The sequence below is a fragment of the Falco cherrug genome, chromosome 1 (genome assembly GCF_023634085.1).
Source record: "Falco cherrug isolate bFalChe1 chromosome 1, bFalChe1.pri, whole genome shotgun sequence".
NCBI classification, from domain to species: domain Eukaryota; kingdom Metazoa; phylum Chordata; class Aves; order Falconiformes; family Falconidae; genus Falco; species Falco cherrug.
The window spans coordinates 22,399,413-22,426,045 of NC_073697.1; the positions used below are offsets into that span (position 1 = coordinate 22,399,413).

Sequence of the window (26,633 nt, forward strand, 5' to 3'; positions counted from 1 at the left end):
TTGGATTCCTTTAGACAGACAGCCAAATACCACATTACTGCAGCACTCGGCTCATGCTCACATCTCTCTGAGATATATAGCACAGGAACACCTTCACTGTAGCCTTGCACTGTAGAAAGCCTAGACAACCTGCATAGGTTCTGAATGCTAATACAAGGGCCCACTACCCAAGCACAAGGTGTTGTAGGGTCTAAGCCCTTTTTAAGATTCAGTGCAAAGATAAATGATTAATAGCAAATCCAAGTCATGCTCGAGATTCTGCTGACGTACATACACCCCCTGCTTTCCTGTACTGAGCATGGCCCCGATGTAGGAAAGGGTCTTGCCTGCTGCTGTGAGGGGTCTAGATTTCTGTAACATTAATTGCATATATGCAAAGAGTACAGCATGTAGAAATGTGTCTAAGTCTAGTACAGTAAGCAGCTGCTGGCTGTATGCATACCTGTATCAGGCTCAGCAGGAATCACCTATTTGACTTTCAGCAACAAAAAACATTCAGCCATCAACATCAGAGCTAAAGGAACAGTTCACGTAACTATCAATTGCTAGCATTCCTGTTCTTTGTTGGCACAGGTTAGACATCCATGGGAGACTATTATAAACACACTGTTAGCATTACATAATTTTCTAGACAAGTTATTTTTGAGCATTTAGGACTTGCAACACTTCCAGTTCCCCAGTGTTTTGTTTTGTTTTGTTTTTCTGTAATGAACTGCAGGACCCTACATAGATAACCTGAAATATCATGCGACAGACAGAGGAATGAACCTGTCTCTCTTTCAGCCCCTCAAGCTACAGCAGTAACTGCTAGCTGCCGGAAAGTAACAAGCCTCTCTCTCTCTGAAGCAAAACATCTGATCATGATCACAAAGTCCATGCCCTACACCACTAATAGAAAATCCTGGATGTATTTAATAGCTGGGAGGAAACAAAACCAGAAGTCTTTGTGGTATTTAAGAATGGTGCCTTCAGTTTCTGTTCTCTTTTCCTATGATGCAACATCAGGACAGAAAGGATAAAAATACTTGTATCAGAGGATTTTTCTTTTCAGAAAGGATGCATTATTGTCCTTACTAAAGGAATTCAAAGTGTTTTCAATTCATCTAGACAGTTCAAGGATATGTACACCTACTACACCTATGGCCTTTTTCCAGCCAGTATATTTCTATCAGCTGGTAAAATGTTGGTATAGTTCCTAAACAATAAACTGCTGTTCCTGGAATTAGAGTTTCTTTTATAGGTACTAGAAGAGGCTCCTTGCTGCTGTCCCACTAATTCCAAGGTACCTACAGAGTTCCACTGCAATATACTATGTAACTAACTTTGTAAAGATACAGTTGAGAAAGTCTCCAGATGAATAGACAAAACCTGACTTAAAAAAAAAAACCAAACAAAAAACCCCGAGTCCCTTGTAAGGAGGCATTTCTCCTAGGCAAAGAGATAATACAGCCTGATGCACTGGCAGAGGATTTTCCTGAAAGGATGTGTTATTTTTATGTTAACTTCATGTATAACAGAGTGTATAACACATAGGTCAAAATTATTTGCTTCATCTTTTCTTATGTGTGCCCGTGTCCTTTCGATCCCCATTGAGCCATGGCACTATAGATTCTGCATTCTGCAATTTCACACTGTAGGTGTGGAGGTGGGACAAAGATCAATGACACACTCTTGATTACAAGGCACTTGAGGAGTGGGTCAGGTAAGAGCACCATTTTGTAAAGGGCTGAAATCTGCAGAGATATCAAGTCATAACAGGAATTTACTTTTAATTTGGTATCTCCAACTTTGCAATTTAGTACTATTGCTGAATGGTTAAAATGAAAAGCAATGACATAAGTAATCCCCAAGACTCTTGAAGCTGAGGCTGTTTCAAACATAGCTGCTCTTGGGCAGAGGGTAAAGAAATAGGGAGAGTTTTTTAACTGCCACAATAAGCCTTAATTGTTGTTCATCAGGCTTTATTTTTTACTGATTAAAATCTGTACTTGGGAGTAACAAGTACTGCATGAGCTAACTACATAACACTTGGCTGCCTTTGTAATGGCTATGGTGGATGGGAGGTTACCCAAACCCTGTTTTGACAGAGTCCATTTTTGATTATGCATGTGCTGCAAAATGGAACTTGTAAAAAATAAATCTTCACGAGATCTTCCTGGTTATAGAAAAAATAAGAGTTTGCATGTGTTTTCAGTAAGATGAAGGCTTACTTCAAAGGTCTCGCCCATCTCACCACTGACAGCCCAGTAACAGATATCTTTAGGCATCTTTACCCCTGCCTAATTTTTTCAGGGTGGGTAAGCCACTTAACTTATAAACAGCCTAACAAAATATTGCAATAAAAAGGGTAGTAAAGAAGTTTGACATCAGTTGCAAAAAAGCAAGTATTCATTGTGGGACTATATGAGTAGCTTACATTAGCAGGTACAGTACTATTACAGAGAAAGAAATGGCATTTTGAAATTATAACCCACATGCCCTCTACAAAGCAAGTAGTCAGGGGCACAAAGAAAACACCTGAACAAATAATGAATCTCCTATTAGTGCAGTGTGCCTTGTGTTTAGACGTTTCGCTAAAAAGATGAAATGATCCACTCCTTTGGTGGAGATTGTTTAGAACAGTGCTAAAAAAATCACACGGAAGAAGCTTCTGATTGCCTAATAGTAAATTGTAGGAAACCCTTGTTTCGGAAGAAGCTTCTGATTGCCTAATAGTAAATTGTAGGAAAGCCTTGTTTAATGATATTTTGCTACGTGAAATGTAAGTTTCTAGGTAGATTTTTCTTTCAAATGTCTCTTCTCCACCTTTTCTATTTTCTACAAATGATTATGTCCTCAGAATGCAGTGAGACCATTTATCTATTAGTTTCAGGCTTATCGCATGAAATTAAGCACCAGAATGCACAGTAATTATAGACTTCACCCTGGAAAATGGGATAATGACAGAGTCCTTGAAATCAACGAAGGTTAAAGCTGCGTGTTTATAATAACATTTCTATAAACCCAAGATAAGTTGTTGATTAGGGTATTATATCAGCTACATAACAATTAAAAGTTATATTTAATCCTGTAGGGAGAGTTTATTTTGAGCATTGCATGACCTCACGAATTTATCCAGCAAATAACCCCCCTACTTTGATGCCAAAGATAACAAAGACTGTACTTTGTTCAAACATCCTATGTCCACACACTTCTCACAGCTAATCATTCAGGGACATTAACTACATGTGAGGTGTTCCTGAAAATAAATAGCAGTCTGCAGAAAAAGGATAAGCCCAATGTTTTTTTTTCTTCTGATAGGAATGCATAAAAGAGCCATATGTCAGCCAAAGCACAGACAGAAGTTCCCAACGTAATACCTGCTATTTGTATTTAAGTCAGTTTGGGATCTACTGATTATTAAAACAAATATATCTGTTCTCCCCTTGTTCTATCTGACTGAGAGGTTAAAACATTTTGAACAACCAAAAACGACTAGAAAATTTTGAGGAATCTGGACAACCTTGTCTCTAGTATCTTTTCCCAGGAAATCTGAAATACATAATCTTCAGTAGTGAAAAAGTATGGACAAATATTTCTATTATCTAGAGCATCAGATATGGCTATTTCCTTCCAGAATATAATTATCCACTTCAGCTTTAGACTGTTAATCTATATTCTACACAGAAGTCATCAGCAGGACTTCTATTTAGTTACTACTGAATAATATGACACAAAATTTACAAGGCAATAAAAATAAAAGAAGCCACCAAATTTGCATGTTTTGCTTCCCAGACTTAGGAATTCATTGCTTGTGTCCTTTGTGGACTGAGAAAGACAGCTACTCTTCCTGACCTATCTCCAGAACAATAGTCCGGAGAAGGGGAAAGACAGGTCAAAACTCCATACACCTCTGCCCATTGCAAAAGGACAGAACACAGCACAGGGCTGGGAACTCTTCACTCATGAAGATCATCTTGCTAATCCAAGTTCTTTGAGGTCACTTGTTGCCTGACTGGGGCACTTATTAGGACAAAGAAGGAAGAAACTTTCATCTTTTTTCTCCATTAATTTCCTTAAAGGTTAGCTTCTGTCACAACCCTTCCTAGAGAGTCTACACAAAGAAAACTGACCAGAATGGAAAAAAGAGGAATTGAAACTTCCCTGTATACCAACATTCAGAGGAGGCCTGGGATACTTAAAAGGGCACACTAATTCCTGATTCCAGCAGTGTGCATCCTTTTAAAAGATTCTAGCTGTAGACACAGACTATTTCTCTGACTATCAAAGGAAAAAAATCTGTTTGAATATGCTTCCAAATGTCATGCCTTGTCCAAATACTCAGAATATTATTGTCTCCAGCAGTTTGCAGACAGTTGGTCGTATATATACAGTAGCAGCTTTCTTGCAACTGTAGTGCCTGAGTTTGGCAAGGCTATATTCCTGTCAGTGCATGAATTAATATACTCCATGCACTTTGCTTATTTTCAGCTTGACCAGTAGGCTTCAGGAGCAAGAACAGTTTTATTCTACATTACTCTGGAAGAATACAATTTATCTGATGTCAGAGGGTTTTCATGAATAGTCCAGAATGTCCAGACTAAGAGACAGTTAGTGACCTGCCACATTGTCTAACTCCTTCACCTTCATCCTGCTGAAGACACAAGACTTTCCATATATTCAAAGTAAAGCACATGCTTTTCTGTCACAAAAGCTGACCTAAATTACATCTGGCTTTTTTACTTTTGGATTAAAACCATCTATTTACAGTCTTTCAACACTTAAAGGGTGTGGCTGTGGGTGTGTGTATAAGAAAGATGGGGACAAACTTTTTAGTAGAGACTGTTGTGATAGGACAAAGGGTAATAGTTTTAAACTAGAAGAGAGTAAATTCAGACTAGAGATAAGGAAGAAATGTTTTACAATGAGTGTGGTGAAACAAACACTGGCAGAGGTTGCCCAGAGGGGTGGGGTTGCCCAGAGGGGTGGTTGATGCCCCATCCCTGGAAATGTTCAAGGCCAGGTTGGACGGGGCTCTGAGTAACCTGATGTTCCTGCTGACTGCAGGTGGGTTGGACTAGATGGGCTTTAATGGTCCCTTCCAACTCAAGTCATTCTGTGATTCTATAATCTTCCTGAGGTGGTTACTGAGGCAGCAGATTGTCCATATGAAGAATGTTGCTTCCAGTAATCACTGACTATTTCTTTTTCTGTTACTTTATACAGTGCTAAAGACAACTTTCATCTGGAGCATCTCTCGAAGTTTTTTTCCTTCAAGTTTGATTCCAAAGACGTGATAGTTCCAGGTAAGAAACCCTATCATTCTTGCCAGTTCTAACAACATCAATTTTTCATTTTCCTGAACAACAGAATGTTTTTTACCAGTTTTCCACATCTGGAGCCAACCTATCTAGATAAGAAAAACCAAAAAGTCTAACAGTGTTCTTCATAAGAGTGTTACATTACTTCCCTGCCCTTCATCTGTTCCTTTATATTGTCTCTCCCAGCTTTGTCTTTTCCTTTAGTATTAAGGACACAATTTCTGCAGACAAGAGTGAGAAGCTAATCTGTGGTAATGACAGCTTTTTGTTACATAGGTATGATTCTGCTGTGAAGGAGTATGTATGTAGGTATGGCTCCACTGCACCTCAGAGTCTCCTGCAAAACCATCCTACTAAAGATCCTGTCAAATGTTCCCCTTCTTTGGCTCCAAGGTGAAAAGGCTCCAGGTTTTACATAGTATACATAGATAGGCGGAAACTGTTCTTGATCTTTTTCTATGAATTTCCATTATTAAGAAATTATAACATTTGGAAATCTGATGGTTTAAGTTCTGTTTTAAACAGAAATTTTGTATTTATTTTATGATTTTGCTTTCATATAAGAATTCATGGATCAGACCCTCCTTTCTTTTCATCTTGCAAGCAGTAAGGTTTTCGAAAATGATATATAGAAATTCACATTTACCACCAAGCAACAGTGTTTACACAGGCAGTCCCTAATGTAATGTAAACCTACACTCTAATTTCTCTGTTTGTGTTCCTGCAATTAAACTTTAAATGCACCTTTATAATGTTAGGAAAGATCGGCTTTGCATAAGATTTGTTGCATGCTATTTATAATTAGTTAAAGATTTTGGGGGAGGTGCAGTTGTTTCAGTACTCTTCAGGACCTACAAGCATTTGAGGTTTTGCAACAATATCTGTTTACATGGTCCACAACTGAAATATAAAGTTGGGGGGGATGGGGGGCAGAATTTGACCTTCTCTAAACAATGCAATTTTGGTCACTTTAAATCAGTTTTACCTTCCATTATATCCACACAGCACTGTCAGTATGTACACAACTAGGAAGATAGGTTCTGAATCCTTCTGAGAAGTTAAAGTTCACAGATTTGTACTAGTTATTCCTTTGCCCTAGTTCTCTTTTGTTTTTAAATTTGTTTTTATAAAAAAAACTGTGAACAATAGAATCTGATCTATTATTTCTCACTTGTCACTGCATTCAACTTTTAAAGTCGATGCCCTGATCTAATTTTTGTGGTTGTGATTCATTTCTATGACTGAAAAGAAAATCACCAGAGAATTGTATTGTATTGCCCCATGTCTTCATGAACAAAGATAGTGCTGCTCTAAAATGTTCAAAAGTTAAAAGGAACAAGGTTTTAAGTTTAAATAGTCTGTATTGGTCAGTCAAGGACTTCTTTCTATCAATGAGGTGGATGTTATTAAGGCAACACGGGCTACCAGCCCATGCCACCCTTCCCACATGCACACCTGTGGAAGCGGCCACCCAGAGCACCGAGCTGGCCCCAAGCCCTGCAGCCAAGGCCTCAGCACAGGGACATGCACTGGAGGCCACAGCACAGAAATAGCTGTGTGAAAATTGTATTAATGCCTAGGAAAAACTTTTACGTTTTGGGCAATCAATTCAGCAAATGGACAAGCATCCTGATGTGCAGATGACACTTGAAAGGATGTCCAAATGAGCAGTGAATAAACAGCATGTAGGCTGAGGTTTTATAAAGCTTGCCCATAATTTTTAGGGGTTTGCAAAATTAGCTGCCATATACACACATTTTCCTGAAACTTAAATATACGCTAATTATAAAAATCAAGCATGATTGTGATTTAAATAAATAAATAAATAAATAAATAGCTAATCAAGCAAAAATCCTGTAGAACTAAAGATTTTCAAAGTGAAGTGCTGTTGTGTTGAATTGCAAGCCAAAATACATGCTCTGGAGTAAGCAAAAGCCAGCTCCTGAAAGTCAGGCTGGTGTGGCAGTTGTCTAACCAGTAGTCTAGTTATGGTTCTGACAGGAACAGGAATGAAAAAGACCACCTGGTACCATTTAGAAGGTATTTCAGCTGCTTAGGAAAACCAAGCTGTTTTCACAGATAAATGAGACCAGCTTTAAACCTCTTCAAGAATCTACCTGACATGGTTTCTCCACCCTGATAAAAAAGTCACTGGGTAACATTTTCAAATTAGATTAAGTTTTCTAATTGAACATAATAGCAAGTAATTTCTAGGTAAACTTGGCAGAACTTTTAATCTGAGGGCAAGTAAAGCACTAGAACGAACAAACAAGGGAAGGGTCGAGCCAACAACCTGAAATGCTGCAGATCTATAAATTACTGAACCTATTAGATGAGAATATAATGTGGACTAATCTTTATGAGAAGTGCTAAATGATAATTCTTTCCAGCTCAGCATAACTCTGTTGTTATACCTTGTTTATGACTTTTAAGCTAGAGCTCATCTGTGCTTCTAAAGTGAATGTAACTTAACACTTGGAGCTAGACACAGGAAAACTTTCTACACTGCATGTTTCTATGCCAGAGACAAATTACTAAACATTCTTTTCTCAGGCATACTGTGTGGAAGGTTATATTGTTTAAACATCAGCTTTAGACTCAGACAGATAAAATCAAAGTACAACACATCTGTTATCTTTTTTCCTCTTAGCCTTAGTATCTGGGTAATAATAAGACTGATTCTTTCAAATGAGTTAAAGCAGCAGGCTTGTTCCATGTGGTTTTTTCTGCTTTTGTTGGGTGGTAAGTTGGCAGCATCAATTGTATTAGTGTTTCTGTCAGCACCCACATTAAATATGTTTCTTTATGGGAGAAATTACATCCCAGCCTACTCTGGACATCTAAATTTATCTTTCATCACATCCAGATTGAAATCCAGCTACCACCTGGATTTCTGCAGGGTTTACTTAGTGAAATGCTCAGAATATTTCTGTTCCAAATATCAAATTAAAAATTAACTTACATTTATATTTAGGCAGAACAGCCAGTAAACCACAGACACTTTCCTCTTTTGCTTCTGTCTTTCTGCTTTTTTGTGATGTTAGAGCAGATTCCCATAACCCAAATCAGAATTTGTACATCCTGTGCTTTTTTGGTATTACCTTTAGCTGCATTTATTTTCCTTTGTTTCACAAATTTAGAACACCTTAGTGGTACTGCAGCTTTCTGCACTGTTTTCCATGTCCTGTGAAATTTAGAAATGGATACATGAATTTCAACAGGGTCTTCTGAGATTTGCCTATGTATTGACTGGAGAGCTTAGGACTAGAACTCCAGCTGAGTTAAATTTCATGATGTCCCTACAATTTCTATTCTGGCTTACTGCCTTATTCTAGGGAAAAATAAACTGGCTTTACGGTCAAAGGACCTCATGGAGGAGGCACTGATTCCTGCTTGATCTCTGCCCCTCAAACCTCTGTAACTGTTTACATTACAGCCGGTTCTATAAACCAGAAACAAAACATAGTTTAGAAGTAGCCCTGTGGTCTGTGCAGAAAACTATTAAAAAATTCAGACGTGCATCGGAAAACATATGGGCTTCGTTTCTACAGAAAGCTAGATGGCAACCTTACAAGAAAATCCCTCATCAATAAATTTTCAGTACTGCCTTGTTCTTGGTGGGGAGGAATCTGAAGGGGAACTCCGTCTATCCGGGTGCCACATTCTTTCCTTTCTAGGTAAGAGTGAAGTCAGTAACCATGCTTCCAGAAATGCAGATTTTTTTTTCTTTTTAAATTACTCATATGCTTCAGAATGATTTTTCTTTCTAATTTCATTCAGAAAATCTGACTGGTTGTATTTTTCTTATCTCTCATTATTACAACTAAAATGCAAACATCACAAAACTAATTCAAGCAGCATTTTGGACAGGGTACGTTTCTTTTCTCCTGGCAAATAGTGATGGTTTCTGCTGAACCAGAGTGACGCTGAAACAGTATCATCTAACTACTTCGAAAAATACTGTTTATCTTCCTTTAGAGTACAATCATGTTTATGGATCTACAAGCAACAGGAACCATTAAGACAAAATTGTATTAACTCCTGTATAATATGTTAATTTGGCACGGAGATCAATAGCTTCAGTAAAGTGCACCTTTGCAAAAATAATCAAATTCAGAGACATTAAGCAATGAGGAAGTTACTTTATCATTCTGCAAGTGGGTGGGAAAAAAAGTACTTGGAGTCTTAAAAGCATTTTGCATTTGAGGTTTGTGAGCTCCAGATATTAGCCACAGTTCTTGCTTTGGCTTTGTGTCCCTTATTAAAGAACACTGTGGGATCAGACTTCACCTTTTTCTATAGGTAACTAGTTATGATCAGACCCTGCTCTTTGGGCTTTAGGAAGCAAATACATACTATATACACCAATACAGCAGTCTGAGGTCTGTGTTTTTTCATTTCATAATAGGCTATTACTGATTTTTATTCTGCTGTATTCAAGATTTCCATTTCATTGCATATACCACTTGTACTTCAACTTGAGCCAAGTTATCTCATCTATCTGATATAGCCATGGTCATTATGCACAATTACATAAAGACTCCCAAATCAACTCCAAAAGGAAAACATTGCTGTGTTTGGTTTGTTTGCTGTTTTTTTAGTTTTCTGTAAGACGTGACACTGTCAAAACACTTTGATATGGACCTGGCAAAGCCATGACAGGATTGAAACTAACGTGTAAATCCTGTTCTTGTGAAACTCTACAACAAAATTCTACCTAAAAGGCAAAATTAAGCACATGCTTAACTTTCAACTTTTAAGCAGACTTGTTTTGCTGAGCTGAGGTCTAAAGCTCCCTGCTTATAATGGACAACATAATTTAACTTTAAACTCAGAATCACTGTGAATGAGCTAATGCAGAAATCAATAGTAAAACCTAATGAAAAGCGAGAACATTTGAAGTTTCATTTTTTCTTTTGTTTCCTTTGAATATAATTATGCCCTTTTGGTACTGTTTTTCCTCAGTCCTCTCCACTTATTATGTCATAATTATAAACCTACATTTTAGAACACCAATTAAGAACATATTCACAGCAAGAATAGTGGATAGGTGGACACAGAGAGAGTGTTCAAGCACCAGAGAGCAAATTAATATCCAGAAAAAAGAAACCAAACCAGGAGGGAGAAAATGAAAGGGAAAGAAAGAAAGATTACTTGCTATCTGCCAGTAGATAAAGGTAAACTGAAAATTACATTCTCAGATGTATACCTATAGCCTTTTCTGTCAGCATTGCACCAATATTACTGTCACATGATTGAACATTTTATGTATGTCTTGAAGTTTAGAAAATTTTATGTAAGCATCTAGGAAAAAAAATAAGCAACCCCTCTGAGCTTCACCCATAAAAGTGCTGTTGTATCTGTTTTTGCAGAATAATAGGGTATTAAAGTATCCCTGGAAATGGCTGTTTACCTGCTAAATAGATGTGGCAGTCCTAAGTGTAGACACAAATCCTCCAGGAGCAGCTTTGCAGGTGTCATTTTAGGTGACATTCGGTAAAAGCACAGTGTCACTGGGCAGAAGCCCACTTGAATTGGGGAGTCTGAACAGATGCAGGAGACTGGCTACAATTTTCCTGTTCTAAGGTCAAGAACCAAAATGTCTAGTGTAAAAAAAAATATTGTAGATAGCCAATACATCATAATAATTGTAAACAACACAGCTATTGTTAAGCAATTCTGATAAAAATGTAGTCTTTTGATTATCTTGAGGAACACTTGCTCTGTGTACACTCTCAAGGTATTCATGTACACAGGGATTTGTTGATTTGCTAACGTGCTGACACTGCTGGATCATGTGGTTATTAGTATTTGGTTAATGGAAATATAAAAATATGATGAAGAGATATGCTATCAATGAAGAACAACCACATTTGATCCTATTTGATTTCAAATCTTTTCTTAGCCTGTTCAAAAATATTACATACCATATTTTAGGCACAGATGTAATCCAGGGGATTTCAGATCAGTCTTTGTTTCACATGAGATTTAGAGGTGGAAACCAGCATTTTGTTAAAATTAAAGTGCCTGGGAAAATGCCTAAAAGCACAGTATCCTATATAATGTAGAAAGAGTCACTCCCTGTTCATACTCAACAAAGTCAAGTAACAGGTGCTGTAAAAATATTGTTATTTGAAATACTTTGAGTATTGAGGTATTCAAAACAAGTTCATAGTTACCATCACAAATCTATTAGCTATAACAAGATGCAATGGAAGGTCAATACTCACTGGATTATGTATGAGAGATTAATATGACCAGGGTAATTTTTAATCTATATTTAGGGACCTATGTGTAAGAGAGTAGTTATGGAAGGCACTGCCACCAGAAAACACACATGCAAAGGACAACATGCTGTAAAAGGTGTTAAAAATGTGCCCTGGAAAAGCTAGAGCTGTGAGCTATCAGGAAACCCTTCCATCTAGTTCTCTGTGTTTAAGGTTTCTTTAAAATACTGGTGCAGCTTAAATAACAAAATTGGTTGAGCTGGATCTGTGCCCTTGGCTGGAATTAAAGCTAAAGGTCTTACACCAGAGTGGTTTTATCTTAACCCCATTTTTTCCAAGAAAAATTGATGAGTAAATTCCCTTTAGGGCAATGACATCTATAGGTTGATTAGAGTAATAGACCTTACTGTTTACTAATCTAGCTAAACAGTCCAGTATCAGCTTCCCAAGCAATGCAAACCAAACAGAAGAGACCCTTGTAACGAAAATGCAGCCTTCCTTACCAACACTCAGTATTTTCCACACAACACTGTTAAGTTCATGTTCATTTTACAAGAACTGAGACTGTCTGCAGCAAGTGGTGATTTTGAGTCCCAGAACTTTTGATGCCCAATTTGTGCGATGTTTGGAGAGGCCTTTCAAAAGTGGTGAGTGTCCATCTCCTGAAAACCTGCTACTTTGAAAATGCTTTAAGTTGAGGAGCCAAACCCACAAGTGTCTTAAAGCTTGAGGTAGCTACACTTCATTTAGTTTCTAATGGGGAATGCAAAAGATAAAGTTCTTTCAGTATTTACAAGTACATTTTGTTTGTAGATATACATATAGGCAGTAAACTTTTTTTGTATGCTAAACCTGGCTCTGCAGAGCACATGGAATGTAGAAATTAACAAAACAACCAACCCTGATTTACTCTGTATGTAAGCTCTACCAAGTGTCGTGGTGAGTTATGCAACTGAGGAAATGCAGCATGGCTCTGTAATATTTCCAGGCTCTTTGCAGGAGATACCAAGGAATTAAATTTGAAGTTAGATATTTGATATTCAGTCTTATTTGTGGATAAAATGTTTAATTTCCTTGGCTTCAGATTATTTGTGAGGAACTGATGTTCAACATAAAGAACATTTTGATGGAACATGTGGCGCTCTTGATATAGGTTGCTTCCTGATTGTATGCAAGTTCTTAGAAACTGTCCTGATGTTTGCATCTGCAATCCCAAATTTAATTACTGTAACTGTTCTGAAATTGTTGCTTTAAATGGTTTGTTTTGGCTAATGCTCATTGCCTAGCTCATAATCCCACAAGATGAACTAACACAGTTGGCTCAAATAGGAAAGAACTCGTTGATGAGGGGTAAGGGACATAAAATACCCTCCATCAATTTTGGTGACAGGTTTCTGCAATAAAAGTAAAGGTCCAAGGGTCATAGTCACCGGAGCTGGCACAGGAAATCACATCCGACAGCTCCAAGGACAGATTCATCTCGGATAAGAGATTCACTTGTAACTGTACTCCCTCTGCTTTCCCATTTACCCCGTTTCCCACCTGCAAGTACATGCTTCCCTCAGAGAAGGAACATAACCAACTGATGTGTCCTCTGGCAGCTTTCAGTGTGACTGCTCCTCCTCACATCTGGGACAGCCGCAACTTCTCAGCTTGATGTTTTTTCCATACTGTTTCTACCTTTTTCCCTTCTACCTTTCCCTCCATTTTGAGAATTCCAGTATAAACATGACTGCGGTTAGCTAGCATAAAGGTGAAATATCAGTAGCTAGTTTTGCTGCAGTAAACCACAGTTCTTTCGCCCACAACTCTTAAAACATGCAAGTAAAGTAGAATATTTTGGAATCAGAAACCTTGCTTTTTCACTCCCCCCCCCTCCCCCCCGCCTTGTGCTTTATTGATAGGTAAAAGGCTAATTTAGTCTCAAGAGTGTTCTATGTCCACCCCAACTCTTATTACAATAAATAACCTTGCTGTGAATACATTTTAATTAGTGATTTCATACTTGGAATTGCATAGTTGTAATACAGTAGGAGTGAGGATCTATTGAACTCGCATAAAAAAGGCATAATCACTTTCAAAAGCTCTGCTGGAATAATGCAGGTAAAAATTTCCCCTGCTGGTGTCTGTTTTCTGTGTTCAATGTATCACTAGCACTTCACATTCTCTTTGTATTTATAAAAGGGTAAATGCTTAGACTTCAGGTTGTGTAGGATGCCCCCACAGTCCTGGAGATTTTTCATTCTTTGTTTGCTGTTGCTCACTGAGATCATTGTAATGAAGACAAGATTTTTACTTCATTTGAAAATTTTAGCCTAAATAGACAGATTACAAAGAAAAATAAGAAAAAAACCATAAGAATCAGAAGGATTTTCACAACTCTGGGGGCCTAGCCTGGGACCTTTTAATGCAATGTGAAATAAAATAAAGGAGGGTCTGGGAACAAAACCTGAAAACCTTGTCATATGTGTTACTGTTTAAGGCAGGCTGACAGGGTAAGCATTTTAAGGAGCAGTGAAAGAAAAAGTTTTAAGAACCATAAGCTCATTTCAGAACCAAATCCGAACTTGCAAACAAGATGCTGGGCTTCAGCCTCGAGGAGTGCAGTATAAAAATTAGAGGGGGTCACAATGTATAACGTGATTAAATCAGGCATTAGTTACATTTACTAGGAATGCTGCTCAATTAATCTGGCCATTGCTCTCAGGACACACACCATGGCACAAAACAAAAAGAATGATAAAGGCAAATAGATTTTTAAACACGACATTAGGCTGCGTTTGATGTGCAAGGTTCCCTTGAAGGGCCTTTTTTTTTTTTTTTTTTTTCAAAATTATCATGTTTAAGAAAACTGCCAGAAATTCACTGGCACGTCAATGAAAACAAGAAAGTGTTCTTAAAATGTAGGCAATTTACACCTACTTGCAGTGAATATAGTTGAGGAACACGTACATATAAGCTGTCATATCTGCTGTCATATCTGCTCCCTTCAACTTCCTTATAATGTCAATGTGGACATTTTGGCAAGTTTCCTGACCTGCACATAGTCTGAACGAGTAGGCTGCTTCAGCTGTCTTATGTACTGGCATCTGAGCCAGGCTTTTCAGCCCAGGGAAGAGCAACCTGTCAGCAGAGGCTGAGGGGAAGAGTAGTAGGGTCTCGGCAGCACTCAGGCACTCATTCTCTCTGCAAAGAAGAGCACAATGTGGTTTTTCCAGGCTGCTCCCTGTTCCTGGGGAAGGGATGACCGTGGGAACAACTGGTCAGAGCCTACCTTTGTGTTCCCACTTCCCTTTGGCTTTTGTTCTCTCCGATCTAGGATTTAAGGGAGGAGGTAGCTTCAAAACTTGGATCCAATCCGTGTCTAAGTTCAGACCCTTCTCTGACACAAATACTGAAGTCTCAAAGTCTCAGTCCTCTGTTGAGCATGACGGTAGTTGAGAGGGAGATTTGCTGTCTGGGCAGCTACACTTGCAACTGTGGTGCTACAGAGGGAGCATGACAGTCCTCAGGCTCTGCTCAGCAACGGACTTGGAGTGGCAGCTGCCACTTAATGTAGTGTGGTAGCATCACATGCAGTGCAGCTGACTGTAGCAGTGTTTTAGCCGGTGGCATGGTTGTTTTGTCATGTAGATCTTGTGTTGATAGCTCTAGTGAAGTACCTAACCACAGTCAATGCGGAGAGAAAAGCTTATGGTCTAAAAACAAATTTGTAGGAAAGCAGTGACATAGGAGTGTTGATATTCTGTTTGAAATTTTACTAGTTCAGAAAATGACATTTTTAAAACCTTGTGAAATTACAGATTACAAAAGCAATTTACTGAATCTGCCATGCCTTTAAATGTGTATTTCACTGAAAAGGCTTGACAATGTCTCTGCTTACACATCCTGTTGCAATGTGGACCTGGCATCTGCTTTATTCATCCCTGATTTGTATTCCATTATTTCACAGTTTCTCCTGACCACTTCTTAAATTTCTTAAATCTTAAACACCAGCATCTCCAAATGACAGGAGCCTGAATTCCAGGGAGAAGGAGCTTACTTGTACTTAGCCTCCTCAGGCAAGCACAGCAGCATCCCTCCCTATGGCAACATATTGCTGCTAATTAATTACCTATACATTGCTCTAGGCAGGAAAGCGCTTTCATCAAGAGCACCAAACAAGTAGTAGTTTTGTTTGCAGAGAAACCTCAAGGTATAATTATATACAGAAAGTGTCATGACAACACTTGTCTGAATTCATCCATATTAAAAGCTTTGGAAGAGGGGAAGGGAGGTTGGAATATGAGGACCTAGAGTTCAGAAAGCAATGGGGCCACCAGAAATACAGCAGCCTTACAACCTAGGGTCAAAAACAGAGGAAAAGGCAAAAATTAAAAAGGAGTCCCAAGTACAAATGTTTAGTCAGTGATGGAAGAAATTAAGACTGAGGTGTATTTGTCTGGGCTTTTCTACGGGATGCTTGGGAAGAAATCTGAGAGACCTGCATAAATTTGAAAGGAATGTGTAATAAAGAAAGAAGACAGTAGAGAGTTTAAGGACTAGAGGGGGGTGGATGAAGAAAGAAGGTATAAAAGTCACTATGCCAGGACTTCACAAATTCTGTATTGTATGCATTCTTGAGTAAGTTTTAAAAGGGGAGGGGAGTATGCTGATGTTACAAAGTGGAACAGAGTCTTGTCTGTTTTGTGCAGATAAAGCTTACAAAATGTTGTGAATTGCTGAGGAAAACAAAGCACAAAAGAAAGTTCTTCTGGGAAAAATAAAGACTGAAATCAAGAAATAAACAGGAAATAACATTTATCCACACCTGCTGCCTTGCAGTTGCTGGAAATTGAACATCTTGGATGTGACTACCTGCACTGGGCAAATAATTGCTGTTTACTGTCCTAGGCAAAAGTCTGGAAAGCACAAGGAGATCAAAATCCCTGGGGCATATCGTTCTTTTTCATATAGTCAATGTAGCTATGATCGCTTAGAACACCTGATGATGCATCTCCCCTAGTAACCAAACTACTTTTCCCAGATATGGCAATCTTAAAATTAGAAGAGCAGGAAAATTGTCCATTCCATTTATTCTGCTGAAATTTGAGTTAGAACACATAGTTCTTATCCCCCAGGAAAATCGTGCCTGTTAATATCTTAGTAAGGGATTCACCCTTGGGAAGCTTGTGCACTCCACAAAGCTGTTGGAGAAAAGGCAGAGGGAGACATTGCCTTTTTTCCACCTCCCACTCTTCTTTATTTGTCTCACTGTACCTATTAGGAGTAAAAAAAGAGAGGCCAGGTTTTATTCCTAGCTGACTTTTTCAGTTTTCCAGATATGCACAAATACCCAAGGCTGCACATTGAACTTAGTTCAAAGCAGCACTCTGGTCCTATAGGAAAATTCCTTCTCCTTGAACTTTATGAATGGAAGAAGTGGATGATGCTCCTGTGTGGTTGAACGCAGGGAAAGCAGGTTGGTGAGGCGCACTCTACATTAGCACCGCTAGACTTTTTGGGTCTCCAAATTAGGATGCAGAAGAAGAATGCAGTCTCTGCCTTAGCCAAATGTAAAGGGAACATTTTTGCATATTTTTGATATGTGATCTTATCAGCAGACAGCTTTTTCTTTTCAGTAAAATAAATCCTTGTAATTCCACAGTACAGAAATCTGACAGTACAGAAAGTAATCTTTATGATGGCTAAAAGTCTTTGCACAGCATATATTGCAGCTTACAATAATTATTTATTACTGGTGTTACCATTACTGAGTGCTTAATGCACTTGTGGCCAGTGGGCAGAAAATAAGCAATACCTGGTGACAACAGCAAGAATGCACTTCTTCACATGGCAAGTAACTTTTTAAAGTTCCTGTCAGGCTGTAATATTTTTCCCCTCCATGCAAGAGTATTAAAATAATAAGTTTGGATATATAAATCAGGGTAGGTTGAGTTCACTCCTGTGCCAAGAGGGAGCTGAATGAATGCTGTAGATGTTAAAGCTGAAAGGGGCCTCCTAGATCATCTTGTTCTGCCTCCCTTCCCATTGCTATTAACAACTGCTAGTGTCACAAGAGCAGAATCTTAAATAGTGAAAGTATAGAAAAGAAATGCTAGGCTCTCCCCTCTGGCTGCTCATCAGTGCCTTAATGTTTTCTGCAAAATATTCACTGCTGCTTTATTTTTCTATACTTTTCTATTTTCTCATGTACCCTATCTAATATGCACATCAACACCTCTGCAGTGATGGTGAACTTTCTCTAGGTAAGTTATTCCATTGTAAGACTGACCTTCTCTAAAGAATGCCTGTTTCTCCTAATGCATAAAATGAATTTTATTTTTTCTAGTTTCAGTCCATTACATATTTTAAGTACGCAATAATTCCTCGCCATCTTTATTGTCACTATAGTTAGATATTTATAGACAAGTACCTCCCTTCATTATTGCTTCAATATGGAGGCATGGAACTGACAGCCATATGATAAATAGCAAATCTACTTGATAAACTGAGGAACCATTGGGAGAAGACTTTCAAAGGCATGAAAAGTAATTAACAATCCCAAGTGCAAGCATCTGTGTATGCACACAGGTGTGTAAAAGAGGAAGGAAAAAGAGAATGGATTTTCAGCATGACTAACATTCCTCTGTAAGGAATGATTCTTTTAAGGTGTTTTGAGAGCAGTGAGGTGCACCTATCAGTACGCAATTATTTTTTTCTTTTTCACTTCACAGAAACAATCAGTTTGGAGAGTAAATAAAGCAACTGAGGTGATCCTGTCCACCTCTGCCATTAGGCATTGCATAATAATACTTCATGTTTTCTGCATTTAGTGGTGCAGACCTTAAGCAATAGGGTTTCTTTGCTGGTCTGTTAGACCCTGAGCCCATGGTTAAGGCCCGTGGCGCTAGGAGAGCAGCTCAATGTAAGCCAGCAGTGTTGCTGTGACCGAAGGTATGCCACGCTTCCTTACCTGGCTAAACCAGGACCAGGGGTGCACAAATGTTCATTATGAGCTTCATCCCCTTTCCCTCTAAGTCTCCTTCAGCTGCAGTAGTCAAGTCTTTTACCAGTTCCCCTTACATGGGATTCATCATTTCACATGTGAGTCTCCTTCCTTCTGTTTTAATGTTACCTTTATTTTCCCTAAAATTGTTACTGGAAATGTGTCCTTGGAAGGAATCTATCATGACAACTTTATGCTCATAGCTGACTGTGTTTTGTGGTTTTCCAAAGGGTGCTTTTTCTTTCCGATATTTCTTATATCACCAATATGCTTTTTAAAATTTTTTAATATCTTTAGACCACTTGCCTAGCGTTGACTTTCTGCTTTCTGAATACAAGTGTACTTGCCTAGTGCTCTTGTGATATATCACCTGCATGCAGGCTATCTTTTCCTATTAAGCAAGTATTTTTTTTACTAAGACTTTGATCTGTTTTCATGTATATTAAAGGGTATAACAGCTATTACTGTTATTGGTAGCTGCAACTTGCTTGCATCCTGAAACAAATAATGTTAACGCTGGTGGTTTAAGTCTAATAAAAGATATTATACATAAAAAGTGCTGGAAAAACAAAAATGGTCCAGTAGGCTGGGAGGAAATGGTGAGGTGATGTCTCAGACTGACAGACTTAAATATTGCTTAATATCAACTTTTACTCTCTATAAAAACTTTACAGGATGGTCTCAAATTGGTTTTCAGTTTAGTTCAGGCCTGGGTTTTGGTTGTGGGTTTGGTTGTGTTTTTTTTTCAAAAAAGGCTTTTTTTTTGCTATGGTTCAAAGTGCCACAAAGTAGGTGCAGAGACGGTAGCATAGCAACCACAAAAAAGTAAGTTTAAAGACTGAGAAAATGAGCTTTTTGCTTTCTAATAGCAGAGCTTTCATGTTCACATCTTCTTGCTGGGTTTGAAACACCTGTTTCTATTTCAGCTGACTCTGTTTGCTTCAGTCTTGCAGTACAGAAAGTTGTGTGGCCAGTGCTGAATTACAATTAAGCCAGCCTGTTTTCTGTGAATTCTGGTCATCAAAAAATGGTGAGCAGAATCTTGAATGGCAAGGAATTAATTTAGGTTTGAAATTAAATTAGCATTTCTTTGAAATGGAAGAGTTTTCTGATATGAAACAGAACTGGTTCCCACAATGACCATGAGAATAAACCTACTTTTGGCTGCTGACTCGGGAAAATTTTAGGGATCTCATCAAATAAATCCAACAAGTAATCACTGTGATTTTTAAAATCTGTTATAAGGTTATGTGCCCTGTGTGCACAATAATGTGAACTCTGTCTGGACAGCTAAGGACTGAGAGTTCAGTCAATGTGTCGTTGACTTTCCCTGTTTACCTGAACTGAGTTTAAGGCTGTGACTCATCTCAGATTTGCATCTTTGTTTCACCATTTCTTGGTGTCTGGCAAAATGGATGTGAATACTGACTTAAAGCATATCCTTCTAGTAACATCCCTGCACGCCTCCGTAGCTACATAACAAGAAAAGATATGGAGAATAATCAATGAAGACTTTTAAACTCTCTTTTTTGAATCTCTGTTGAGTTAATCTTGAATCCTTCTGCATTCTCTATTATATTTTTAATTAGGGTAATTTTTCCTGCTGATATGTTAACTACAACACACAGAAAAGATCTTTGAATCGTGGAAAGTATACCACACCACATACACCCTCAAATTGTGATTTATTCTGAAATGAAACAATTTCTACCAAACTGGAACTTTACTATCCCCAAACTGCAGTTAATGACAAGTGAGCTTTGGGTCAGGTTCATCCATACTTTCACCCATTCTCCTTTCTGAGCTCTCAGCCTCCCAGACATACTCTAAACCAATACTAGGACAACACAGTTCCAAATATGCCATTGCAGATTTTGCAATTGTGTTAGCTTGTTTCCAATACATTTAAAGTATTCCAATGTATTTGTGTTCAGTTTACGTGATTTTTCACAGCCACCTCGGTGGTCCTTATTCATGTGAGAATGCCTGAGGCAGAAGAGATGTGTTCCTGGAAGCTGGATGTGTTGACATTTTGCGGTGCCTATGAAAACCAAAGATCAGGATAAAAAGGCAGGAAATGACTGAACAGACCCCCTTGTTGTTAACGTGATGGCTTCACTTGTGTATGACCTGGAGGGCTTCCAGCCACTAGTATTTTGGATGAGAGGCTGAAGAGCTGTCAGCTTGCTGTACTTGACCCCTCACAATTTCCCTACCACCTGCAGGGTCCCAGCTGCGGTGAAGGGTCCTGAGGCCCGCCTCCCCCCAGGATGATCACCCTGCCACATCCCCTATGCCAGCAGGGCCAGAGCTGCAATGCACAGGCAGGGGGGACAGGTGGTTTACTTCTGGCAGGGCAATGAGGCAGGACAGAGAGTTTCTGCAATGCCCCAAAATAAATTTTCGCTTCCAGGCTTGTGCAAAATGAAAATAATTCCCTACTCTTATACCATAAATACAAATATTACAGTTTCTCTCCGATTTTTCCAGCCCCGATTTTCCATGAAAATCAAGTCAAAGTGAGAAGTTCTTAAAGAGGTTTTTACCCCATCATTGCAAAGCAGAAATCTGTTAAGACTTAAAAAACCCCAACAAACAACAACCAAACCCAAAACTGATAACTTCAGTGAATCTTTTGCATGACTAAACTTCTAGGACACGCTTTACTATGTAGTTTTCCTTTACTAACTCTATCTCTCAGAGTTTTTCTCTTGCAACTACAATTCTGTTGGCAGCCTTTCCATTGTAGAAATACTGCTAAAATACTTCACACCAAGTTGTACAAAGCCTTTGAAATTATGGAGATTTACACCAGACCTAAAATCTTATGTCCATGTTACAGTGGAATTATCCCAAAACCCAGAGGTTATGCAAATTGGCTATAGTATTTTCTTCAGAGCTCTGCTCTACAGAACTAATATCCTTACTCCACACCTCCTTCATATCTAATGGCAGATAGATCCACTGCCATACTTAGTGCTCTTATTTGTGACTTACATAATTTTTCAATACATGCTATTGACACGTCTTCATTTTCCATATACATTTTGCATTGGAATGTCATTACTGATGACTTATTTACAATAAAGTAACAACAACAGAAAGGACAATGTTGGAGAATTATTATTAATACGCTGTTAAAAAAATGTGAAATGTTTGTGGTTTTTTACAAGTGTATGAGATAGAGCCAGTAGTTGTTCTATAGTTAAAGCTGGAGCTTCCTATAATAAACGTTATTTATTTATTTATTTTTCAAATTAAATCGGTCTCTGAAAGAATCTATGCTTTGATTAGCTGCAATTTATTAAAACCTGCATTCTGTAAAATAGGAACAATTGCATATTTATTACAGTCTTTGGGGTTTTCTCATAGATCATTACATTTTCCAGATAACTCTTGGCAGAGGGAGAAAATAAAGAGGAACAGATAGTAGCTACAGCCCAGCCTAAAGTAGGAGGGGAAAGGCTGACTAAAGTCCATTAAAGCAGAATCAGTAGACCCTTTCTGATCCTTGTCTCATTTAGCATACCAGGAGTAAAAAAAGGAGGAAAAAAGGAAATTGAGAGACTTTGTACATCAGGAAGCTCTTTGTTCTTTTTCTCTCCCATGACTAAATGCTAGAGCTACCTGTTGCTCAGTGGTAATGTGAATGTCTGTGAACAACATGTCTGAATCCAGTGCAGTCAGATGTAATTCTGTTAGATACAGTACATTTGAAATATCAGGCCTGAATTTAGCCCTAAATAGAACAGAAATTATATTTGCAAAACAAATATTAAGCTTCCTTCTTTCTCACCCTCCCTTTCAGTAGTCTATGTGACCATAAAAGCATGTCATTCTAGAAAGCCTTAAATAAATTTATTTTAGTTCATTTTTAATTGTTATTTTTAATCTAATTTATGTACTCTTGTATTTCCCAATACAGAGTGGTGTTTGGAAATACTTATTTCCCCTATTGTATTTATAGAAGTTGAAAATGTTGAAATGATTTAACCAGTGTTAAACAATATGTCTGCTGAGAAAATTCAAACCCAAGATGTGGTTGTATTGAAATACTCCACTGCTATACTATATTAAATAAGGATAATATAGACTGATGGATACAAATGCAATGAAGTGTCATTATCTGACTTTTAAATAATCATTGAACATGCAAATTGATGAGACAACTCCACAGAAGTGCAGAAAAACACAGTCTACCAAATATTGAATTAGTTAAGAGCTGAAAAGTGTTGTTTACAAAGCATAGACTCTTATATTAATCTGCCAGTTTCCTGCAATTCTTCTCTTTCATTGAATTTTTGGAGCCTGACTAGTACAGACAGCCACAACCTGCTCTTTCCCACTCTTTCCAGCTTCCCAAATAGTGCAGGGCAGAAAATGAGGCATATGGCTGAGGGGAGGAGGTGCTGGCTGCCAGCACAGACTTCCACGGCAGGAAGGGTAGAGCCCCTACAGCTGCATCTGGACCCCCAGCTGGAGACCAGACTTCAGATACGAGATTTGGATGGAACATTTAATTCAGAGTTTAAAAAAATCAGATTAAAAAACCTAAACTAACTAACTAAATATATATATATATGCATATATATACCAAAATATTTGCTAGCCCATACTCAAGTTGTGGACAAAGATTCTCACTCCCAGTTGAATCTCTGGGGTGTCTGCAAACCATCTATTGGGAACAGAATTAATCTTGGCCCAAAGAGTGGGTCTTCTTGGACTTTACATCTGTTATACGGAAATAAAGAAAGAATAAGAAAAAAAGAAAGAAGAGTAAAACCAAACAAAAATATCCCCTTTCTTTATCATTAGTAGATTTCTACAGTAGACATCTTAGAATCTGTTTTATTCAGTGTGTTAGCACTAATCGCACTAAATACCATTAGTATTTATTGATTAGAGTCCTCTTACAACTTTTCCTTGAACTAGTTATGAGATTTTGTCACGTATCTGGTAGAAGTTACATTGGACTTGCTGCTCTCCCTGTATTTGTCCATAGACTGTTCTTGCCCCTGACAAGGCTTCTCTATCCCAACACTGCATGGAGTGCCCTGTGTGAAGGCCACACGGTCCCCAACGAGCTCTACCTCTTTACAGTCAATTCTCACACAGTATTCTGTGTTCTCCTCTGCACTTTCCGTCCATTCTGAAAGCTGTAACATCCAGTAAGATCGTAACATAGATACCTAAAATACACTTTGTTCTCCTTTGCTTTGCTACGGTTCTTTGGCAGATGGAAAGAGGCTTCACATCCCTATAGGGGCAGTGAAACATATGCAATGGGCAGAAGAACGGCTTTTGTATCTGTTCCTGTTGGTTGCTTTTCTTTCCTATTTTGTGAAGATTTCTGAGATGACAGCAGTGAGAAACTACTGTAAGCCTCCCCAGACCACTTATGTTGGTAAACAGTTAGTGAAACAAGGAATGCCACAGACCTAAGCCCAACTCACTGCATTCCAGGGTTGAGTATAGCATTTACAGTGGGGCTTGTCATTAGTATCACTCCTGGAATACAGATTTTAAAAAAGAATGTAACCATAACTGTATTTACACAACTTAGATAACACGGGGAAGAATACACATTTTTTTCACATAAAGCAATTTGCAGTAATCCCAAATTCTGATCCTTGTGTTTACATCTGAGGAGCATCTTTTTCCTGGAAGGGCTCTCTATGGGCACGTTTGTGCTAGGACTGCAGGCTGCATTTCCCATCTTGCAGCTCAGCTGCATCATGCCAAGTCAAGACCTCCGGTCAACAACTTTCCCCCCTGCCCCATACATACACACATGCCATGAGCTCAACTGCAAGCCCACTCATGAACAGTGATGGTGAAGCAACCCAGCAAACTCCAGCAGGCTTTTCTATCTGGATGATCAAAGGACATTGAAATGAGGTATACTTACCCCAGGTGTTAGACTCAGCCAGTGGTTTTGCTCTTAGAAGGTGCTACATGCTAACATTAATAAAAATACAAAATCCTGATCTTAAGTGACCTACACACATTTCAAAGAAGACATCTCATTTTCTACCTGAAGTCGGCCAAGTGCAGTGAACTGAAAGAATAGATCCCTTAAGTCTCAAGCAAGTATTTCTCATTAAACAATCAAGTTTTAATGGAGGTTTGAAAATAAACAGTGTACTATTCAGAGCAATAATTATTACTGTTAAATTCAGGAGGCCTTCATCAATACATCAACCAATGTGATTTCAGTCAAAATCTGGGAACTTATCAGCTCTGAATCAGTCCACTCCAATGCAACTGACTCATTTAAGGACATTTTATAAAGGTTTTTTCTTCATATGAATTTTACTGTCATTGCCTGAAACAGCATTACCTGAAACACTGGGGGCACTTAATACTTTTTAATTGTAGACATACGAGCCTCCTACTCCCCTAAAAGGGCAACTCTCCTCTCTCCAATCACTATACATGAACTTAGACCCCCCCACACCCTCAGTTATGTCCAGCATAGACAATATGAACAACTTATTGTGACACAACTCTACAGTAGTGCTTGTGAAGCGGGTAAAAAAAGTATAGGAGAGAATTTTAATATATGAGGTTATTTTGAAGGGGCATGGATCTTTCCATGCTTAAGCTACCCAGGAGGCTGAGAAAGACTGAAGTCCAGCACTTTGTGCTGACAACACATCAAAATCAGAGAAGCACAAAAGTAAATTAAAATATTATGATAAGTTCACCCATGCATTCCACAGGAAAAAAATACCAGATACCATACAGGAATGCAGATGATTCCACTGTACCCAGGATATGTCTGTCTACAAATCCTTTTCCTAGGACCAATAACACAAACCTCTGTCCTTTTTCTTATGGGTTTGCTCAACCAACTTTAATAAAAGAGAGCGTTTACTCTGACTCAGTTACTGAACAGAAAATTGTAAGCCAAAATGTGTCAGTTTTTTCCATTATAGCCTACAATTAGGTAATCTACAAAATTAATTTCCTTCACCTTTAACAAGGTTCTGTTACGTGGTTTGGTGTGCATTATTGTGTGTATTAGTCATAGCCTGACTGAAGGGAAATGCAGCATCAAATTTATTGTAACAGCATTTTTCCTTAAAGTTTATTAACACAGATGAATTGATGGATCCCTAATACATGGCTTAAACCGATCTTTTATACAATATTGCCCTCTATGGGAGCACAAGATGTAACAGATGTAGAATAAGCATGCTGCTGTTCTTTTGTCTTAATAATTATTTTTTTTTATTATAACATTTCCTTTCTTCAAATGCTTTTCTTTTTAATGTAAAAGCTTTATGCCATCAGGAAAATCAACTTATTACCCTCTCATAATTTAATCTATTTCTTTCGAGCCTGCCTTTTATATTGTAACATATATCTGTTACTGGTGTTTAGCTTTTATATGATAATTTCAGTTCACAGAGTCACTGTTCAAAGTGCACGTGCCTTTCTTCCACAGTAAAACAAACAAGCAAAAAACTTAAACTAAAATGCACATAATGTGGTAGTCATATCAATGGTATAAGAAATAATATTTTAAATGTTGTTTGCCTACTTAAGTGCCCAGAAGTCTTCAGAGAGCAAAGAAGCAACTCCACAACATCATTGTAGAAACAGATCCTTTCAAGTGTAACCTGTTGAGCATGAGTGACATGAGAAGAGAAGGAATGAGCATGAATAAAAAAGTACCATGTTGTCAAGTATCAACAGCTTATTCACTTGGAGTGCTCTCACTCTTGATTACTCTATCCATGTTTTTCTTTGATTGTTTTAATTAAGTCACCTTTATTTTCTTCCTATGAGAAAAATATGTTTTTAAAAGGAATCTGACTCCAAAGATGATTATTTGAAGAATGACAATCACTGTGCATTGTTCACACTGAACCATCCTGCATATTCAAAACAAACCCCAACAATTCCTTCTACTGCCCTCCTGACTTTTTGAGAGCAGAGATGAAAGTCTGTAATTCCTACATCAAGAAAAATGAATCAATAGCAGTTATACGTTAAAAGCGTTTCTTTAGCTTATTAACTCTGTTCTCCTTACAGACGTTGCAGAGAGATTTCACATTTCGAAAGAGTCAGTGCAATATAAATATAAAATCATGATCTTGATTTCCTTTGTGA

The 26,633-nt window shown here is 38.1% G+C and overlaps 1 protein-coding gene across 4 annotated transcripts in view; it reads left to right on the top strand.

Moving 5' to 3' along the window:
* LOC102051855 (bifunctional heparan sulfate N-deacetylase/N-sulfotransferase 4) overlaps window positions 1-26,633 on the top strand; it is a 160,981-nt gene that overhangs the window by 20,147 nt on the left and 114,201 nt on the right. For 3 of the 4 annotated variants that reach the window (XM_027797549.2, XM_027797547.2, XM_005433759.3), the window contains exon 2: window positions 5,206-5,285. The gene's annotated coding sequence lies outside the window, so the exon portion shown is untranslated. Of the gene's footprint in view, window positions 1-5,205; window positions 5,286-12,032; window positions 12,175-26,633 lie in introns of those variants that run through there. The other variant, XM_027797548.2, reaches the window with a different exon arrangement.